This window comes from Narcine bancroftii, chromosome 2, assembly GCF_036971445.1.
Source record: "Narcine bancroftii isolate sNarBan1 chromosome 2, sNarBan1.hap1, whole genome shotgun sequence".
NCBI classification, from domain to species: domain Eukaryota; kingdom Metazoa; phylum Chordata; class Chondrichthyes; order Torpediniformes; family Narcinidae; genus Narcine; species Narcine bancroftii.
This window is the reverse complement of record NC_091470.1, coordinates 289836929-289856245: the sequence shown is the minus strand read 5'-3', so window position 1 is coordinate 289856245 and position 19317 is coordinate 289836929. Positions and strand designations below refer to the sequence as shown.

Sequence of the window (19317 nt, the reverse complement as noted above, 5' to 3'; positions counted from 1 at the left end):
AAGAAAAAAATTTGTTCCTTTCAGACTTGAATGGTGTAAAATTAATGAGCCTTATTTGAGGAAAGATAATATTTGAAGCATTTGTTTTCATCTTTTGCAGTTTATTTCAATTTTAATTTGGCGTATTAAATAAAAGGCCCTCTGAAGCAGCCAAGTATTGTCTAGAAGCCTAAAACAAAACACTCCAGAGCCTTGATATGTCATCTGCTTTAAAACAAGCAAGCATTAATGTTGTCTGATTACAGCAAGAAAGAATATGATCCGCTCACAGATGTCTGTTATAATCACTCTAACTCAAAGAAAAGACAACAGATTCTGCATATTTAAAATCAAACAGAAGCATCTGGAAAGTAAATTACACAGGTTCTGTGAAAATCATCAATAGAATGGAATGTTTTAAATCAGACTGAATATTATCTTGCCAGTATCCCTTGGTAAATATTATCCCCGCTTTTTTCTGTTCGATTATGATGGTGTGCTCCTAGCATTCTAGATGTTGTCTTCTATGATGGGCAGATGTACAGGGTTGAATGAGAAGACATCTGTTAGCTCGCCTTATGGAAGCATAGAACTCTTCATTGATTCAAAATCATCACAAATTTCTCCACTGAGGTCACTGAATATAAATGACAGGCTGCTGGACTCCTCCGTATCTGATTTAGGTTTCTGTTTTCCGATTAATTCTGATGGCTCAATCTCTATGAGGAAAACTGGAGTTTCCAGTTCCACCTGACTTTTCCACTTCGACTGGGCCTCTTCCAATTGTTCCTTCCATGGGCACTTGGGACTTGCCACCTGTAAAGCAAGTCTTTGATTAAATTTTCATCCTTATTTACAAATCTTCAATTGTCTCTTTCCTCCCTACCTCTGAAACATTTTTTTCTCCTTACTGACTATTACATACCTAGTCCAGTAGCAATAGAAATTCAGCAAGACAATGGTATCTTCAAAACAATAACTTATATTTATAACTATTAATAATATAACACTTCTTACTATATCTAAACTTAACTCTAACTTATATATGTGTGTGTGTATGTGTATGTGTATGGGGCAGGTCCCAAAACCATTACTGTTTAGGCATGAATGTAAAAAGATTCCGTGTTTAAAATTCAATTAGTTTTGAATTGAAACTCAGATTCTTTAAAGTGTTGCTCAAAAGTAATTATAGAGAAGGTGTGAGGCATCAAACTTCTCAAAACTCACAAAATTCTTGTAGAGTTGTTTCCAGTGAATTGTTTCTTCATGCAATTAATTTACATCTCTTACAAAGAGGTTTCAGAACTTATGTTTTCTTATATGATGTTTTCACAAACTCAGGTATGAGTCTGAAGAAGTAATCTTCACAATGGTTATGATCCAAAAACAAAAATGATCTTGCTTACTTTTACCCAAAATTAGGTCAACCACAAGTGGCTATTTAAAATGCCACCACAGCACTGCTTTCTCTCTCTCTTGATCAAGAAAAGCAACCAAGTGGCCACCCTTTCTGAAGCCACTGCAATTCTGTGTTCCTCCCTTGACATGAAGAATACAACACAAACAGTACCTCACTGACCAGAGGCTACTGCATTTCTGACCCAAGATTAATCTTAGTGCAATATTAAAATGCAGCTTTTCAAATGTCTTTAATCACATGACATGACCTCACTGCTGATTTTGTTTGAAGTTCTTCTCTTCCAAAAGCATTTACGAATTGATATGATTCCGAACTGTCTGCAGAAGCCACAGCAAAAATCAGCTTTGAACAAATGCTTCTGGGTTTCCATTCTAAAAACATGGTTAAGCAAGCAGAAAGTCTTTTGTTTGCCCAAATGTCCTTGTTGAGCAAACATCAGCGACTTTAGTTTTCAATGAACCATTCAATTCTATTTTTTATGGTTGTTTTCAGCTTCCACTGAACAATGAATTTGCAGACAGTCTCCCGATATATGCCATCTGCCATCTCAAAGCATTCTCTGTGTGTGTCTGTAAGTGTGTCCCTGTTTTTCCAGCCCACAAAGTCCCTTATTAAGAAATATATATAATCAAGTCGTCACCTTTATTTATTGTTCATATTATGCTTGCACAGTAAAGGTGAGATAACGTTTCTCCAGGACCATGGAGCATATTTACATAAATATATCGTAAGTTAAGATAGAAGTTGAACACATAAAATATTAAATATTAAAATGTATATTGTAAGAGTCCCCTATATCAAGGTACTTTATGCACATGTGTTCTGGGAATTCAGGAGTCTGATGGCCTGGGGGAAAAACTATTGCCCAATCTGGAAGTATGGGTCCTAGTTCTGCAGTACCTTGTAAATGATAATATTATATACCTAAAGATTAATATTAGCACAAATCCATCACACTGACATTTATCATATCCATGCCCTTATGTGTCGTCTAGGCTCATATGCACTCCCATTTTTAATCATTTTATTGCAGACTGCACCTTCAGCTGTCACATCACAAATTTACAAAATTCTACAGTTCAAGTTTATTGTCATCTGATCATAAATATACATATACAAGCCGATGAAATAACGTATCCCTGGACCATAGCGCACATACATAGACACCAGTAAACATGACGTACAAATGATATATATACATAGTGATCCAAAATAAATGTACATAAAAATAATTTATAGGTTTCTAGAATTGTTCAATAGTCTCACTGACTGTGGGAAAAACCTCTTTCCCATCCTGGCAGTCCTGATTTTCATGTTCCTGTAACTCTTCCTTGAATCTAATGTCTCAAAGAAACTGTGAGGTGGATGGTAAGGGTCCTCAATGATTCTCTAAATCCTCTTGAAACTCCATTCTCTGTAGATGTCATCAATAGACAGAAGAGAGACTCCAGTGATATTCTCAGCCATTTTAATCATGGTGCATACTGACATCCAATTTGATGTTTTACCAATACCATCCCACACTATGATGCAGCCAGACAGGACTCTCTCTATTGTGCTCCTGTAGAATGTTGTTAGAATGGCGGCTGATAGCCTTCCTCTCCTCAATATCCTTAGTAAGTGTAGGCACTTCTGTGCCTTCCTAACTAATGAGGCAGTGTTGTGGGTCCAGGATAGGTCATTCTTCAAATGGATGCCATGGAACTTTGTGCTCCCCACTCTCTCTACAACTGATCCATTGATATGTAGTGGGGACTGGTCCTTTTTCCTCATGAAGTCCACGATCATCTCCTTTGTCTTGTCCATGTTGACAATCATGTGGTTTCTCTTGCATGACTGTATGCTCCTTTCAACCTCCTCTGTGTAAGATGACTCGTCATTGTTACCAATGAGGCCACCTACTGTTATGTCCTTCACAGCTCTGATGGAGCTGAACCTGGCAGTACAGTCATGTTAGCAGCGTGAACAGTAGCGGGCTGAGCATGAGGTATGCAAATGCTCAATGTGATGGGTCTTGAGGTTTTGATGCCAATCTGGACAAGTCTAGGATCCAGTTGCAGAGAGGGGTGTTGAGTTCCAGCAGATTGTTTATCCACCATCCTCTGAGGCAGGATGGTGTTGAATGCTGAGCTGAATTCCATGTAAACAACCTGGCATATGAGCCATCAGGATGGATCAATTGTCTGTGGATCAGTTTGCCAATAGACAAATTTGAATGGGTGCAATTTTGCTGGTAGGGGCGCTTTGATGCACTCCATTACCAGTCACTCAAAACATTTCCTGATCATGGAAGTTAGTGTCACTGGACAGTAGTCATTTAGGATGATGGTGGCTGCCTTGAAACTTGCAGGGCCAATGGTCTGTTGGAGTGAGATATTGAAGATGTCCATTAGGATGTCAGTCAGCTGGTCTGCACAGTCCCCCAGCACCCGACCAGGTATGTTATCTGGTCCTGCTGCTTTGTGAGGTTTCACCCTGGATAGGATCCTCCTCACTTCAGCTGCAGCCAAGCAGAGTGCCTGTTCCTCTGGGGGAACAGGGCTTTCTTTGGCACCGTGTTGTTTTCCACATCAAACCATGCGCAGAAGGTTTTCAGCCTGTCATTAAGGGAGGCATCATTATCACTGCCCCACATGGTTGATGTAGTGTATTATGGTTTTAATACCTTGCCACATGTGCCTTATGTTACCAGTATCACACAGCTGCCTGTGGATTTTCTGTGCTTTCCTGATTGCACAAGAACAATCAGCCCTTGCTGTTCTTAGTGTGATCTTATCACATGACCTGAAAGCAACACCTCAAGCTCTAAGGAGTGCATACACCAAGCTATAGTTTCTGGTTCATCCTGGCTGTGTGATGGTTGGTCAGCATGACATTCTCTGCACACTTGCCTATGTAGCTGGTCACTGTGCTTGTATACTCATTGATGTTGATGTGGCTGTTGTAGGTCTGAATCTCCTCCAGACCATTGTTCCAAACTAGGCAGCAGCTCTTCAGTGGCTTCATTCCACACCCCCCCCCCCCTCCCCGTCCCCATCCCCGGTCAAGTTCTGATCTCCCTGCAAAGTCATACAACACATTAGCGGAATGGAAATGTAGTCTGAGTGTCCGAGGTGGGGGCTTCACCCTCTCTTTCATTAAAAAAATAGAAAAGTTTTGATCAACAATAATATTGCTTTAGAGGCTCAAATTCTGCTTGGCAACACTGTTTTTAAATGCCTGAGAATATTAAAGGTTCTTGTTGATCATGAACTGGCAAAGGCACCATTTTTATTTTGAGAGATGGGAGGTGGTGGGGGTTTGTGGAAATCATAGGGGTTAATACTGATAATTAATTTATTGTCCTTTACATTGAACAATGTAGATCTGCTACAGCCAAACAGGCATTTGTAAAAAAAACTATAACTAAACTTAATTGGATTAAAAAATAACAATAAATACAGAAGATAGATAGATAATAAATATTCACAGTAATCCTAAGGTTGAAATTCCTTTCCTGCTGAATGATCTTATGTACAGAAAGAGATAATAAAGTTAAGTTTATTGTCATCTGATTTCACAAGTATAACCCAATGAATCATTCTCCGGATCTTGGTTCAAAACAACCAGACATAGCACACATACAAACAATACATACGCAGGACAAGTATTCATATAAATAAATAAATATTGTTTCATAAATTTGAGAGCCTCGGATGGTTAGTGTGAGCAGTTCCTTTGGTCGTTCAGCTTTCTCACAGCCAGTGGAACAAAGTTGTTCCTCAGCCTGGTGGTTCTGGCTCTGATATTCCTGCATCTCTTCCCCAGCGGGAGCAGCTGAAAGATATTGAGTGCAGAGTGGAAGGTGTCCTCAGTGATTTTGCACGTCCTCTTCAAACAATGATCCTGGTAAATCACATCGATGGGGTGGGGTGGGGGGTGGGGGAGAGACTCCAGTGTTCCTCTGTGCTATTCATTGTCTTGTGGATATACCTTCAATCAATTTCTCTGCATCAACCGTAACACACTGTGATCCAGCTGGCCAGGACTCTCTGGATAGAGCTTCCATAGAAGGTTGACATAATGATGGCCGGTAGCCTTGCCTGCTTCAATCTTCTCAAGAAGTGCAGTCACTATTGTACCTTTCAAATAGTGAGGAGATGTGTGTCCATGATAGGTCACTATTAAGTGAACTCCAAGGAACTTGGTGCTCTCCACTCTCTCCACTACAGGGTTATTGATGTATAATGGTGATTGTTACTGGTCCTCCCTGAAGTCCACGATCACCTTAATCTTGAAAGAGATAATAAATATTCACAGTTACAGTTAGTGCAAGGAAGAAAAAGAAATGTTCAGTAAATGAAATAATGACAAAAAAAGACAATTCTTTTTGTGGCCTTGGAGTTGTTTATGATCAGGGTAATAGGAAGAAGAGGTTCAAGAGCCTGATGGTCAATGGGGGGAAAAAACTGGTTCTTGAACTCATCAGCAGGGCTAATGATAGCTCATTTTCTTATGGTCATGAATTAGTACTCATGGGTGAGGGTTACTTCCACATTGTAATCCTTCATGTGATTTTTGTCACCATCACCATCTCTCAGGATTCACATGCATGGGGATAAGTGACTTGGCATTGTGTTCACTACAATAGAAATTCTTGACCTGGGTTGTGTGAAGTATTGTGTTATTAGCCAGCAGGAGTACATGAGGATTAACCACCCTGGTAGCGATTGAATCATGTATCAAAACAATACTTGAATGTTAGCTGCAAGATACAGGGTATGCTTACTAAGCTCTATACTGTTGTGCATGTAGCATAGTGAGGCAACAAGTAGAGCTGCTGCTGGAGCCCCTCCCCCACTCTTGATACTGCTCGATCTGTTGAGTTCCTCCAGCAGATTGTGTTTGGCTTCAGGTTCCAGCATCTGCAGTTTCCTTCCTGAGTATCTACTAGTTGGTAGGTTCATACACTACTGCAAATTATCTCCAGTAGAAACGAGTTGTGGGAAATCCAGTGTACTAAGAGAGAGAAGAGGTATTAATGGGATTGCTCTTAGATTAATGGGATTTCTTGAATATTATCTGTAAAATTATAGAAATAAGTATGCAATTGTAGATTGATGAAGAGCTAAAGCTCAAAATGTTGGTTGTGTATCTTTATCTTTGCTATATAAAATACACTGTTTGACCTGCTGAGTTTCTCCAGAATTTATTTTACTTTATGTGATTGCAGTGGTGGTCTAGATGCAATGGAGTGAGTGAGTAGTGTCTGAGTGTACAAGTAAGAGGAAAGTGTCAAAGACTGGTGCTATGTCTCAGATTTTAGAAAGGGAAAGCCAGAGGTGTATGATCCAGTTATCATTGTGGGAATCGGAAATGGAGAGGGTGAGCAAATTTAAGTTCTTGGGAGTCACTGTCTCGGAGGATTTTTCCTAGACCCAGCACACTAAAGACATTGTGAAGATAGCCCTCCAGTGCCTCTATTTTCTCAGGATTTTGCTGAGGTTTGGTATGGCATCAGATACCCTAGCAAATTTTTACACATATTGTGGAAAGTGTGCTTATTGGCTGTATCACGGTCTGGTATGGGGACATCAATATCCATGAGTGTAAAGCCCTACAAAAGGTAGTGGACAGACAAAACTCTCCTCACCACTGAGAACATCTACGGGGAATGCTGCCACCAGAGAGCAGCTGTAATCATTAAGGATCCACGCCACCCAGCACACGCTCTGTTCTCACTGCTACCATCGGGAAAGAGGTGCCACCACCAGGTTCAGGAACAGCTGCTATCTCTCCATTGTCAGACTCCTCAGCAACAAATTCAATCAGGGACTATTTAAGGACTCTTGCACTTTATTGATTGTTTTTTTTTTCCTCTCTGCATTCCACAAACAGGATGTACCTGCTTTGGAGGTGGTGCAGAGATGGTTCACCAGGTTGATTCTGGGATGAAGGGGTTGGCATATGAGGAGAGACTGAGTTGTCTGGAACTGTACTCACTGAAATTTAAAAGAATGAAAGGATATCTTATGGAAACATATAAAATTATGAAATCCCCTGTTGCCTTAGCGGTTAGCACAATGTCTTTACAGCACCAGCAATTGGGACCAGGGTTTGAATCCTATGTTCTCCCTGTGTCTGTATGGGTTTTCCACAAGGGCTCCGATGTCATCTCACCATTCAAAATATACTGGGGGTGTAGGTTAATTGGGTGTAAATTGGGCTGCATGGACTTGTGAGCCAAAATGTCCTGTTATTGTGCTCTAGTCTAAATTTAAATATTTAAGATTGAGTAGGTAAGTTGTTTCCATTGGTAGGGAGACCAGAACTAGAGGTTCAAGGTTATAGCCTCAAGGTTCAGGGTAGTAAATTTAGGACAGGGATGAGGAGGAACTGCTTTTCCCAGAAGATGGTGAATCTGTGGAATTTGCAGCACATTGAAGCAGTGGATGCGACCTCAGTAAATATATTTAAGACAAGGTTGGATAAATTTCAACATAGTAAGGCAATTAAGGGATATGGAGAAAAGGCAGGTAGGTGGAGATGAGCCTATCAACAGCTCAGCCATGATCACATTTAATGGGGGCACACACGCAATGGGCTAGATGGCCTACTCCTACACGTGATTCTTGTGTTCTTATGAAAATAAGGTTGGATTTTTTGAAACTGGGGATGATGTTACATTATATTATTAAGAAAATGGTGTTTTTTGATGGGAAGATGATTACTCATGGCAACAATTCTGATGGGGCTGGTCAGTGATAGAGTTTACTATTCCATAAGATGTTTGCGGCTTTCAATGTAAACAGTATACTGATGAAGATGAGAACAGTGGGGGAATTTGGCTCATGCATGATCAATAGGTGCTGTTTTGTGCATTTGGACTGGTGTATTCCAGATGTGTTAGACTGCCTCTTCCAAGTTATTGAGTGGGAGTAGACTTGTGAGTTAAAGTTGTTTAAATTTAATGCCAGCTATTGGAAAAACATAATAAATGCATACCTATATTACATACAGGTTTTGGTTCTTTCACAAGTCAATGGATATAACTGCCCTGGAAAATGCCCAGTGAAAGGCCATTTCATTGAAACTAGACTTATTAGCTGTGCCTCAATGTGGTGTCCTTGAGTCTGAATTAGATGACTAAGAATTCAAGATCCAGAACAAAGATTTGGCACAAAATTCAGGCCGTCATTTCATTCAAGGCATACTGTACAGTCAAAAATAAGCCTTCTTTTGGATGTGCTTTTCAACCAAAGATCTGCCTATTCTCTCAGTTTGACTTTAAAAAGTCCAATGGTAGTGTTTAGCAAGGGAATTCTCTCCAGTATCCTGGCCTCTCCTTTCTATAAACAATATTAGAAACATGCATTATTTGATGATAATTACATTGCTACATACGGGGCTTTGTGCAAGACAGAGAGGAAGTGAGTCGATCTCAAGAGACTATTGAGGAAGAAAGATGAAGATTGTACACGTTTATTGTCGTGATTCCGATATTGCCTCAGTGAGGATTCTTCCAAATGACTTTATTAACTTCATGAAGGGTGCTTTATAAATGTAAATCTTTCTTTTCTAAAGGCTTTAGGATATGTTTAATTTTAAGGGATTGGGGGTCTTTCATTGCTGAAAAGCAACACAATGGAGATATGAAGGAATTAGTTCTATCTGAGTGAGTGGATTATTTGAGCTGGGAGAGTCCGGGGATGTTTTGGGGCTTTGGTACAAGGGCATTTTTAGGCTGGCTGCCAGAAAGGACTTGCTTTCACAGAATCATGATCAGACTCAACACTAGGCTGTCTTTGAATGTGCCACATGGTTGGCATGTCTTTAGACCAAATTAGGCAAGTCCCAGTCAGTGGAAGGCATCTCAGAATTTATTGAATATGGATAGTGTGGAAGAGGTGGTAGATGGGAAACTAACAGTATCAATATTAGTTATTGACTTGATAGAGGTGTATAAGATTATGAGAGGCTTGATAGAGAGAACTGGCAGCATGTTTTTTCTCAGGACAACAATAGCCAATGCCAGAGGACATCCATTTAAGGTGAGAGGAATAAAATTTAAGGGAGACATCAGAGGCAGATTTTTTTTACAAGAGAGTGGTGGGAATAGTGGTAGAGTTTCATGCAACAGGGGCATTTAAAAGACTCTTAGATAGGCAAAATGAAAGTGAAAAAAAGAGGGTTATTTACTTTGAGGCAGGGAATGGTTGATTGACTGACACTGAGTAGGTCTATATAGATCAGCACCATAATGTAGGTCAAAGGGACTGTGCTATGTTGTACTGTTTCTTCTATGTTCTGTGCTTAAAGCACCATTCCCAGAATATCAGGCTGTTCCACTTGTCCTTCACTAATGTTGATGATTGGCTTAGTTAGCTAATGCTCAAAAGATCTTTAAAAGACATCTTCTGCTGTTCTGTCTACCCCTGTTGAAGATGGACACAGAGTTGGCAGGAAAACCATGGTTCAAGTGAATGTTGCTGATAAGCTGCAGGGGCTCACCTGGTGCGACCCTTCAATTATGGGAGGACAGCAAGACCTAGAGTTCTGCAGATGAGGTGGGAACCAGTTATTAGTCGTATTTATGGAAGAGGGAGTGGGAACACATCTCAGAGGGGATTGAACAAAGACTGCCTTTGTACCACAAAACATCTGTGGAATCAGGAGTGGAACATTCTTTCTCTATGTAGGTATAAGTGGTTCCAGAAGGTCTTTTAGGGCACACTTGATGATTGTGGCAGCAACAGGATGATAAATAGCATGGCTTTGAGCATTTTGCCACAAATTTAAGGCCAAAGTCTTGCTGCTATTGAATGGAATTCATATACTAACTAAATGCCACCAGAGCTCAAGGCCAAGTCCTTTGGCTTGGGGAATTAAAGAGGACCAGCATTCATGCCACAGAGCAAGTTTGACAGACAGGCTTAGAAAGTTACAGCACAATACAGTCCCTTTTGCGCACGATGTTGTGCCGACGCACCTGTGTTAGATATAGTGATTGGTAAACTAGGGAGGTGAATGGTGTTAGTGGACAGAGATTGGTGTTGGCTCTGGGGTCAGTGGTTTTTGATCATTAAATAGAACATTACAGCATAGTACAGGTCCTTTGGCCCACAAAGTACTTACCTCAGAAATAATTAAATCCTTCCTACCTCATACCCTGTATTTTTTTCATCCATGTGTCTGTCTAAGAAGTCTCTTAAATGCCCCTATTGTTCCAGTTTCCACAACCACTCCTGGTAATGCATTCCAGGCACCCACAATTCACTGCATTAAAAACAATTGCCCCTGATGTCTCTCCTAAACTTTCCTCCTTTCACCTTGTACAGATGCCCTCTGGTGTTTTCTACTCCTGCCCTGGGAAAAAAAGTTCTGACTGTCTACCTTATGTATGCCTCTCATAATCTTGTAGACCTCTCTTACGTCACCTCTCATCCTATTTCACTCCAAAGAGAAAAGCCCCAGCAATGCTAAAATTGCCTCGTAAGACTTATTTTCCAATCCAGGCAGTATCCTGGTAAATCTCCCCTGCTCCCATAGCTTCCACATCTTTCCTGTAATGAGGTAACCAGAACTAATCATAATATTCTAAATGTGGTCTCATCAGAGATTTATAGAGCTGTAACTCCTGAACTCAATCCCCTGATTAATGAAGTCCAACATAGCATAGGCCTTTTTAACTGTCCTATCTACCTGCCCAGCGACAATAAGATATATATGGACTTGGACCCCAAGGTCCCTCCGTTCTTCCACACTGTTAAATATCCTACCATTTACCATCTAATCTGCTTTCAAGTTTGACCTGTCAAAATGCAGCACCTCAATTTATCCATATTGAACCCCATCTGCCACTTTTCCCCTCAACTCTGCATCCAGACTCTATTCTATTGTAACATTCAACAGTCTTTAGCATTATTCACAACACCTCCAACCTTTGTATCATCTGCAATCTTACTGACCCATCTCTCTACTTCTTCATCCAGGTCATTTCTGAAAAAATCGCAAAGAACAGATCCCTGCAGAATTCCACTAATCACTGACCACCAGGCAGAATACTTTCCACCTACTACTACCCTCTGCTTTCTATAGGAAAGCTAATTCTGTATCCATACAGCCGATGTTCCATGGATCCCATGCCTCATGACTTTCTGAACGAATCTTCCATGGGGAAGAATCGGAGGACCTTGTTAAATGCCTCACTAAAATCCATATATTCACCATCTATCAGTTTTTTTAATTACTTCCTCAAAAAACTCACTTAGGCTCTTGAGGCTTGACGTTCCCCTCACAAAGCTGTGCTGACTATCCCTGATAGACTGTACTTCTCTAAATGTGATCATTCCTGACCTTAATAATCCTCTCCAATAGTTTGCCCACTAATAATGTAAGACTCACTGGTCTATAATCCCCTGGATTCTCCCTATTACCATTTTAAAATAAGGGGAACACATTTGCCATTCTTCAATTCTCCGGCACCCACCCCTTGGCCAAGAAGGATATCCCATAGCACCCTGGAGTATATCTCATTTGGTCCCAGGGACTTATCATTCCTAATGTTTTTAAGAAGATGCAACATCTCCTCTTTCAGATTTAGATTTATTTTCAGAGTACATACATGATATCACATACAATTCTGAGATTCCTTTTTCCTGTAGGCATGACAGAATTACCACTAATTGATCGTGCAAAAAATAAACTTCCTTAATATCAACATGGTCTTGCACATAAGCTTGGTCTATTCTGACCTTAACTTGACCAAATGAGTTATTGGGAGACCTTAAACATTAAAGTAGACAGGAATATGACATTTATCATATGTCACAGTCCAGCACGCTATACGGATGGTTTTTTTTTGGCCTCTGCTTTCTTTTAAGCACACAATCCTAAATGTTTTTTTTAAAAGAAAAAATACATATTTGGCAAGCAATGGATGAACTTAGCCAGGACTATATGTTTAAAATCTATTTTGTTGAGAAATCAAATAGAATCACAGACTCTCAGATTAAGACATTTGGCCAAGATAAGCACTGAAACTGTAACAGCCAGGGGCATTCTGGTCACATAACAATATCAGGTTCAGGCATTACTGGCCAACTCTTTTGTAAGCTCACAATTAAGGATCCAGGAAAATACAATATCTGTTTTTCAGGAAAATACACTGCCTTGTGTGCTTCCCTGCTATTCTTCCAAATTAAAAAAAAAATATTAAGGATAACTGCCAAAGTTTTTGAGTCTGTAGAACTGCATGACAGCCTTTGTTAAACTTCAGAACAGCAAAGTTAGGTGCTTTCTCCTGCTTATCAGCGACATCTTGTCTCAAAAAGTTATCTAAACAAGAAAATGGATAGTCATACATTTTATTCATTATACTAAGAGGGAAATCATAAATTCCTGGTAATGGATGCTGGGCGTAAATCTGATTGGAGAAGTTCAAATGATACTTCTAACCACAAGAATGAAGCTGCAGCAATTTATTACTATCTAGGCAAGCAATTAAGTTGCCAAGGTACTGGAGGCTCCAGACCCACATGCTGGTAAATGGGATTTGTATAGATAGGAACTGATGGTTGACATGGATATGGTGGGTTGAAAATCTGTTTCTAAGGGGCGTGTCTCTATCAGTTTATATTAATGATAATGATTTTATTGTCATATACAATGTACGAATGCACCAAAATTCATACTTGCTAAATAATATACATTGAATTACCATACAGAAAGATAATAAATGCAAAAAATAGATAATAAATATTCATAGTTACCATTGTGCAATATAAGAATTATTACAGTAGTGCAGACAGGTCTTTTGTGGTGCTGGAGTAGAACATAGAACATAGAAATCTATAGTACAGCATTTTGTGACCTAATAATCTATTCCAACAACTGCCTAGAATCTCCCTACTGTATAATCCTCCATTTTTCTCAATTCCATGTACCTATATACAATAGGTTGGTTTCCATGCCATTAGAATTAGTTGATTGATTTGTTAAGAATTGTGTGCTTCTTGGAGAGCACGTTAAACAAATACACACACAAATACACACACAAACATCTTCGCTCTGTGGATCAAAATCTATTTCCTAACCTCAAGGGATAGCCACGATGCTGGTGATACCGAATGTGAAAACCTTATCATTTGCATTTCCTGTACTTAGTCCCAAACACCTTAAAACTATGCCCCTTTATATTAGCCATTTCAGCCCTAGGAAAAGCCTCTGACCATCTATGCAATCAATGCCTCTCACCATCTTACCCACCTCTATTAGGTCAGTTTGTGGTTCATGTAGTAGGGAAGGTTCAAGAGTGTGATAGCCATTGGAAAACTCTTCTTGATCCTAGAGGTACTGGACTACAGGCACAATGCTGTAAAATGTACACACATGGATATAAAGTAAAGCTCCCATCACCAGGCACATCTTTTCAGCTCCTCCCCTCTCCATCTTCCACAGGGACTGCTCCCTCCCCTCTCCACCTTCCATAGGGACCACTCCCTCTGTGACTCCCTCGTTCATTCCACCCTTCCCACCAAACACCCCCTTGGCACCTACCCCTATAACTGCACCTACACCTCCTCTGTCATCACCTTTTGGGGCCTAAAATTATCCTTTCAAGTGAAACAAAACTTCTCTTGTGAAACGCTACTTTTGGTGCTCCCGTTTGGTCTCAACTTCATCAGCGAGACTAGACGCAGACTGGGAGATCACTTCATTGAGCACATCAGCTCTGTCTGCCACAATAATGGGGATCTCCCAGTGGTCACTCATTTCAACTCCTTGCCCCATTCCCTTGCCATCATATCATTGCCAGACTGAGACCATCTGCAAATTGGAGGAATCCTCTTATTCCATCTGAGCACCCTCCAACCAGATAGCATTAACATCGACTTCTCCAGTTTCTGTTAGCCCCCACTCCACATCTTTCCCTATATCTTCTTTCCTGTAGCGCACTCTCTCTCTCTCTCTCTCTTTCCTTTCCCTTTGTCTCCTTTCCTCAGATTTGCATTCAGAGATCCAAAATCCCCCCCCCCCAATCAATTTTCACTTTTCCTCTTTCCCGTCCTTCCATCATAACCAACTAACACCCTTTTTTCTCTTGGTTTGTACTCCTACTCCAGCCTTTTTTCCTTCTTCCCCCAGCCTTTTAATTCAGGTGCCTGCCTGCTTTTTACTCATAACCTGAAGAAAGGCTCAGGCCCGAGATGTCGATTATATATCTTTACCTATAGAGGTTGAAGGCCTTGCGAGTTTCTCCAGTATTTCTGTGTTTTTACTGCAATCACATCATCTGCAGACTTTTGAGTTTCATTCGGTAAAGATCTCAGGCCTGAGAGTAGTGAATCTGACAGTAGATTAGCATAAGCAACCATTAGGAACTATCAAGCAGGGAAAACACCCATCTGTAAAGGTGGAGGTTCTTCACCTTTATGGCTAAAGACCTATCTTCCTGAATTTCTGAGGCACCAATTCCAACCCTTCTTGGGGAAGGATAATCGACCGAGCGCTGCGCTCTGCCACCTGACCTGAATGTACAGACACTGCAAGCAGCTGGTTAGGGGTGGTCTGATGATACTGTCAGCCCGCGGACCATCTCCCTACTCACCCCTCTCCTTCCAAGGCAGGGGCAGTGGATGGGAGCCCTTGGGGCAGCGAGGGCCAGTGGGGTAGTGGGGGGCAGCGGGAATGCTTGGGGCAGAGGGAGCCATCAGCGGAGAGCAGCGGGAGCCATCGGTGGGTGGTTAGTGTGGGCTGAAAAAGACTCACCAGGCCACTTCAGCCTTCAGGGGTGCTCTTTGCAGCTCAAAACACGGCAGAGCAATGGCTGTCTTCCCTACCCATAATCCATCACTCAGCTGGAACTGTTCTGGGAAACACAGAGCAGTTCCAGCTGTGTGGAGGATTATGAATAGGGAAGACAGCCATTGCTCTGCCATGTATATATGACGGGTGGCGCTACGACACCAGTAACCCTGCCTCCATCGGATCCAGATGACACTACGAGGCACATCTGGATATAAATGGGATGCTGGAACAGCCTTTTAGGGCTGCTGTCTGCAAGGTAAGTTTTCGATCTGCTCTTGTAGCTGGCCTCCAGGCAGAGACCCGGCATGAAATGGCCTAATGTTTACCAACATTCACTACTATGAATGATGGCTTCTTGTATTGGGTACTGCAGGATTTTATGGAAATCTCTCCCAAAATTACTCAGCACAGGTAGGAAACAAAACTAAAACATAATTAATCTATTAATAGTGTTGATAAAATATTTAGACTAAATTTATCACATTTAAACGTTTTTAAAATTCCTTTGGTTTTAATTTTATTTATTAAAAGTGTCTTCTCCTCCTAAAAATGTTTGGGCTTTCACACTACATAACTCTATGTCTTTATTCATTAAAATTGAGTGATTGACTTAATACTTCCTTACATTTAACTGATTTTTTTGACCTGTGATCTGTAATGGTCAACTGAAGATCAACAACGGATATTAAAAATTAATATAGTGCAAAGACGCTCTAAAATCTGCCCCGTGTATTTATGCCCAAAGGCTGCTCAGAACTGCTCCAGTGTGTGTGCTTATGCTTGGTTTTTGGTGATACAAGAGGCAATGGCAGCCTGTTATCTGATGGAGTTTCAGTCAATTGAGGGCAGTCAATAGGCAAGTCTACACAGCAAACAGTAAACCTTTTTACTGTCTCTCGCTCTCTCCCTGTCTCTGTGTAATTCAGTGAATTAGGGTGAACAAAGAATGTTCTCATTACCAGGTGCTGAGAGATGCTGAGCTGATAAGAAAAGCCTTTAATCATACTATTGGAAAACAGGGCACATGTTAAGAGACAGAAATTCTTTAATTCTCATCTGTATTAATTAAGATATTTTCTGATACTGTTCTGAACTTAGTGTGATTAAATAATGGGTAATATATTTTTCGTTTTCTAGGCAATCTGCTTTCTTTCTCTGCGTTGTTTCTGCAGGCAGTCCACACAAGTCCCTTTAGCACTTAAAACTAAACAGGGTCAGTCTTCAATCAGTCGCATAGCATTGTGCCAACTTCAAGAAGCGTGTTCTATTAAAGTAGCGCATGCTGCAAACCAGTGTGGACTGGCCCCCACCTGAAAAGGTGGGGGGAGGGGGAAAATAGTCTAATGGATCAAAGAAGAAAAAAAAGAGACTAAACCTGACACTTTGTAATTGAGTAAAAGTCCCCTGAACTGGGGAGTAAGTAAAGAGCGCATTCGCCTCTCTTCCTGTCGCCTTCTCCTGACTGAATATACACAGCATGCAGAGTTTGTTGATTGATTCAGTTACAAAGTTTAGATTCCCAAAGTGACAGAAGACAGCCGGGTGGACTGAGAACAATGAGTGTTAATTAAAAACCTTCTGAAAATGGAAATCTGAATTCAGGCACCATTTAATAAGAGTGGAAGAGGAGATTTTTTTGAAGAAGTCCGCATCATGCATATGCAAGCACATCCTGAGTAAGTGGGGCTGGCTGTGCGTCAGATGAGCAGTACAAAAGATCGAGGCTCACAGAAACAGCTGTATTTCAATGCAACAATCGCAGGAGCAACAGCACAGCCATGTTTGGCAGGATCTGAAGTATTCCTTCCAATGACAAAGTTTATTGTGTTTGATATAGCCTGCAGCTGCTCGAAAGGTAGGAGAGTTACTCTATTATGCGAAGAGTTTCTGTTATGCTGGGATTGCTGTATAAAGTGAAGGATTCTGCTGGTTGGTGTAGCAAGAGAGAGGATCCTGTCAACTCATCTTGAAGCCAGGGAATCTTGATGGGACTGGTAACAAATGTCAGGAGATAATTCATTTATTTTTTTTAAAGCCGTTAGCTCTTTGTCCAGCTCTATAATTTGTGGAGCCAAATTGGGAGATAGTAACTTTCTGATACAATAATTAATTCTGTAATCTGTACTATTTTTATGGTTATCTAAATGTTCCTTGATACTTGCTTTCCAGATTACATTATTTATGTATGTATGTTAAAAATGGTGGGAAAATTTACTTCTGAAGAACTGTTTGTTTATTGCACATCCTGAAATGAAACCAATTTTACAGTGAAATATTTAACAAATTTCAAGCCATCAGGCCCAGGGTATCTGCATTAAAGTTATGCTTTAAGATGAACATTTCCGAGCATTTTCAGCTAATGACTGCACCAGGACAAACTTTGTAGAAATAAATCTTGTTTGTTCAGTTGTTGAGTTTGCATGAAAATTTACTCCAGGCCCCCAGATTGCTCTCTAATATTTCTAATTGCAGTCTTTGGAACAGTTTCGTTCATCTGGGCTCTACCTTCAGGGTTAAATAAAATATTCAAGTGCCAGAAGTCTTGAATGAGAATTAAGTTTGCTTCGGACAACGATACCAATTTTTTAAAAAAAAACACCATTTTCTATTGTTTTGTTGAATTCTTAAAAAAGGAAAATGACATCAAACCAAAACACAATATTAATTCTTATGAATATAAATGTGCTCACAGAATTTTTTTTGAGAGGATCACTTGGGGAGTGAATGAAGAGGGGTTTAGAAAGAGAAATCCACAACCTAAGGCCCATAACCTAGAAGGCACAACCATTTAAATAGGATTATGTAAGGAATACAAGACCAGTGATGGGGAGATACAGACATGTTGAACTCCTGCTTCAGGGTCCACACAAAATCATCTTTAACAGTTACCTCTTTGAGCTTTTGTCACTGAGCAGAATGTCTGGTTGTTAATCCATTGAATCTGAGACCCATTCATTGTGTTCTGCAGAAATACATAAGTCGTGTGTATCAGCCATTCATGAAAGGTTTAAAGGGGATCAAGACTCTAAAGGAATAAAGTAATGCCATAAGCCTATCAAGCACATAATGTTTGTAGATCATGTCTAAATTAATGAGAATTTCCCCATACTTGCATCCACTATTGGCCACTATAGCATTGCTTGATGGATACCGTAATACCTTTGCAAAGATGTGGGAGGTTATTATGGAAATTCATGCACCTTGTTATAAGTCGTTTTTGATAAGGAAGTAAAAAAGCCACTGAAACTTAAGTAATGTAAACTGTAGTTAGCTGTCATTTACAAATGACCTTAAAGTCTTTTAAAAATTATAAGCCAATATTTCCCTCTTGTCACTGTCGAGCAATTTGGGAACATACCATAAGTGTGTCATACCAGGAGCATGACCTCAGCATCCAAACATCTATTCATCTGATTTTTATGACAACTGGAATGCAATGGCAAACATTGGGGCTCATTATGAGTACTGGCCAAAGGGAGGAGGAAGTCCCAGTATTCCTGGGATCTCATTGTGATTTTTCTCAACTTCTCAATTTAACTGAGAAGCTTTAATCAATATAATTATGGTGGTTCTGTGGGGGAAATGATGTAATCTTTTGTGAGATTATTAACTATCTATTATTTATTGAACTTTAAAAACACTCCCACATTACCAATTCTCTCCTGCTTGGGAAGAAGGTTATAATAATTGTATAATTTTTCAAACTGAAACAAATGAAGTAATTCTGTAGTGAATTTATTGAGTAGTTACAGCTTTAAAAGTCTTCAAATCCATTTTGCTCATCTTATTTATTTCAATTCATTTCCTTGTCAAACTGCTTTTCTAACTTCAGACAGTATTATAGCTGCTGCAGGATTCTAAATGTTCCTACACTGTGTTTAGAGGAAGATCGTAAGACCTTCATTCCAAAGTGGTGATTAGTAAGTGGTGGGTGATGAACAATGGCAGATGAATAGAAGAAGGGTCCTGGTGAAGTTGCCTTGATCATGAAACAGTCAATGAAAGGAAAGACTCTTTGTCATGACAGATTATGTAATACTTGCTGTGTAGAGGGCTAGGTTTTTTTTAAACCCCCTTACATGTCCTGTGTTTGCTGTCTCTTTTCCAAATCCAGATATCCTAAACTCTTG

The 19317-nt window shown here is 40.2% G+C and overlaps 1 protein-coding gene and 1 long non-coding RNA gene across 3 annotated transcripts in view; one reads left to right on the top strand and one right to left on the bottom strand.

Annotated features, from left to right (window-relative positions):
- Positions 1-102: 102 nt before the first annotated feature.
- On the bottom strand, positions 103-13200 carry LOC138752724 (uncharacterized). Its single transcript, XR_011350872.1, has 3 exons — positions 13150-13200; positions 6168-6397; positions 103-795 (listed from the first exon to the last, which is right to left on the bottom strand). It is a non-coding gene; the product is annotated as an uncharacterized lncRNA (long non-coding RNA).
- A 3450-nt stretch (positions 13201-16650) lies between these two features.
- sulf1 (sulfatase 1) overlaps positions 16651-19317 on the top strand; it is a 420487-nt gene continuing 417820 nt past the window's right edge. For both annotated transcript variants that reach the window (XM_069921289.1, XM_069921288.1), the window contains exon 1: positions 16651-17042. The gene's annotated coding sequence lies outside the window, so the exon portion shown is untranslated. The remainder of the gene's footprint in view (positions 17043-19317) is intronic.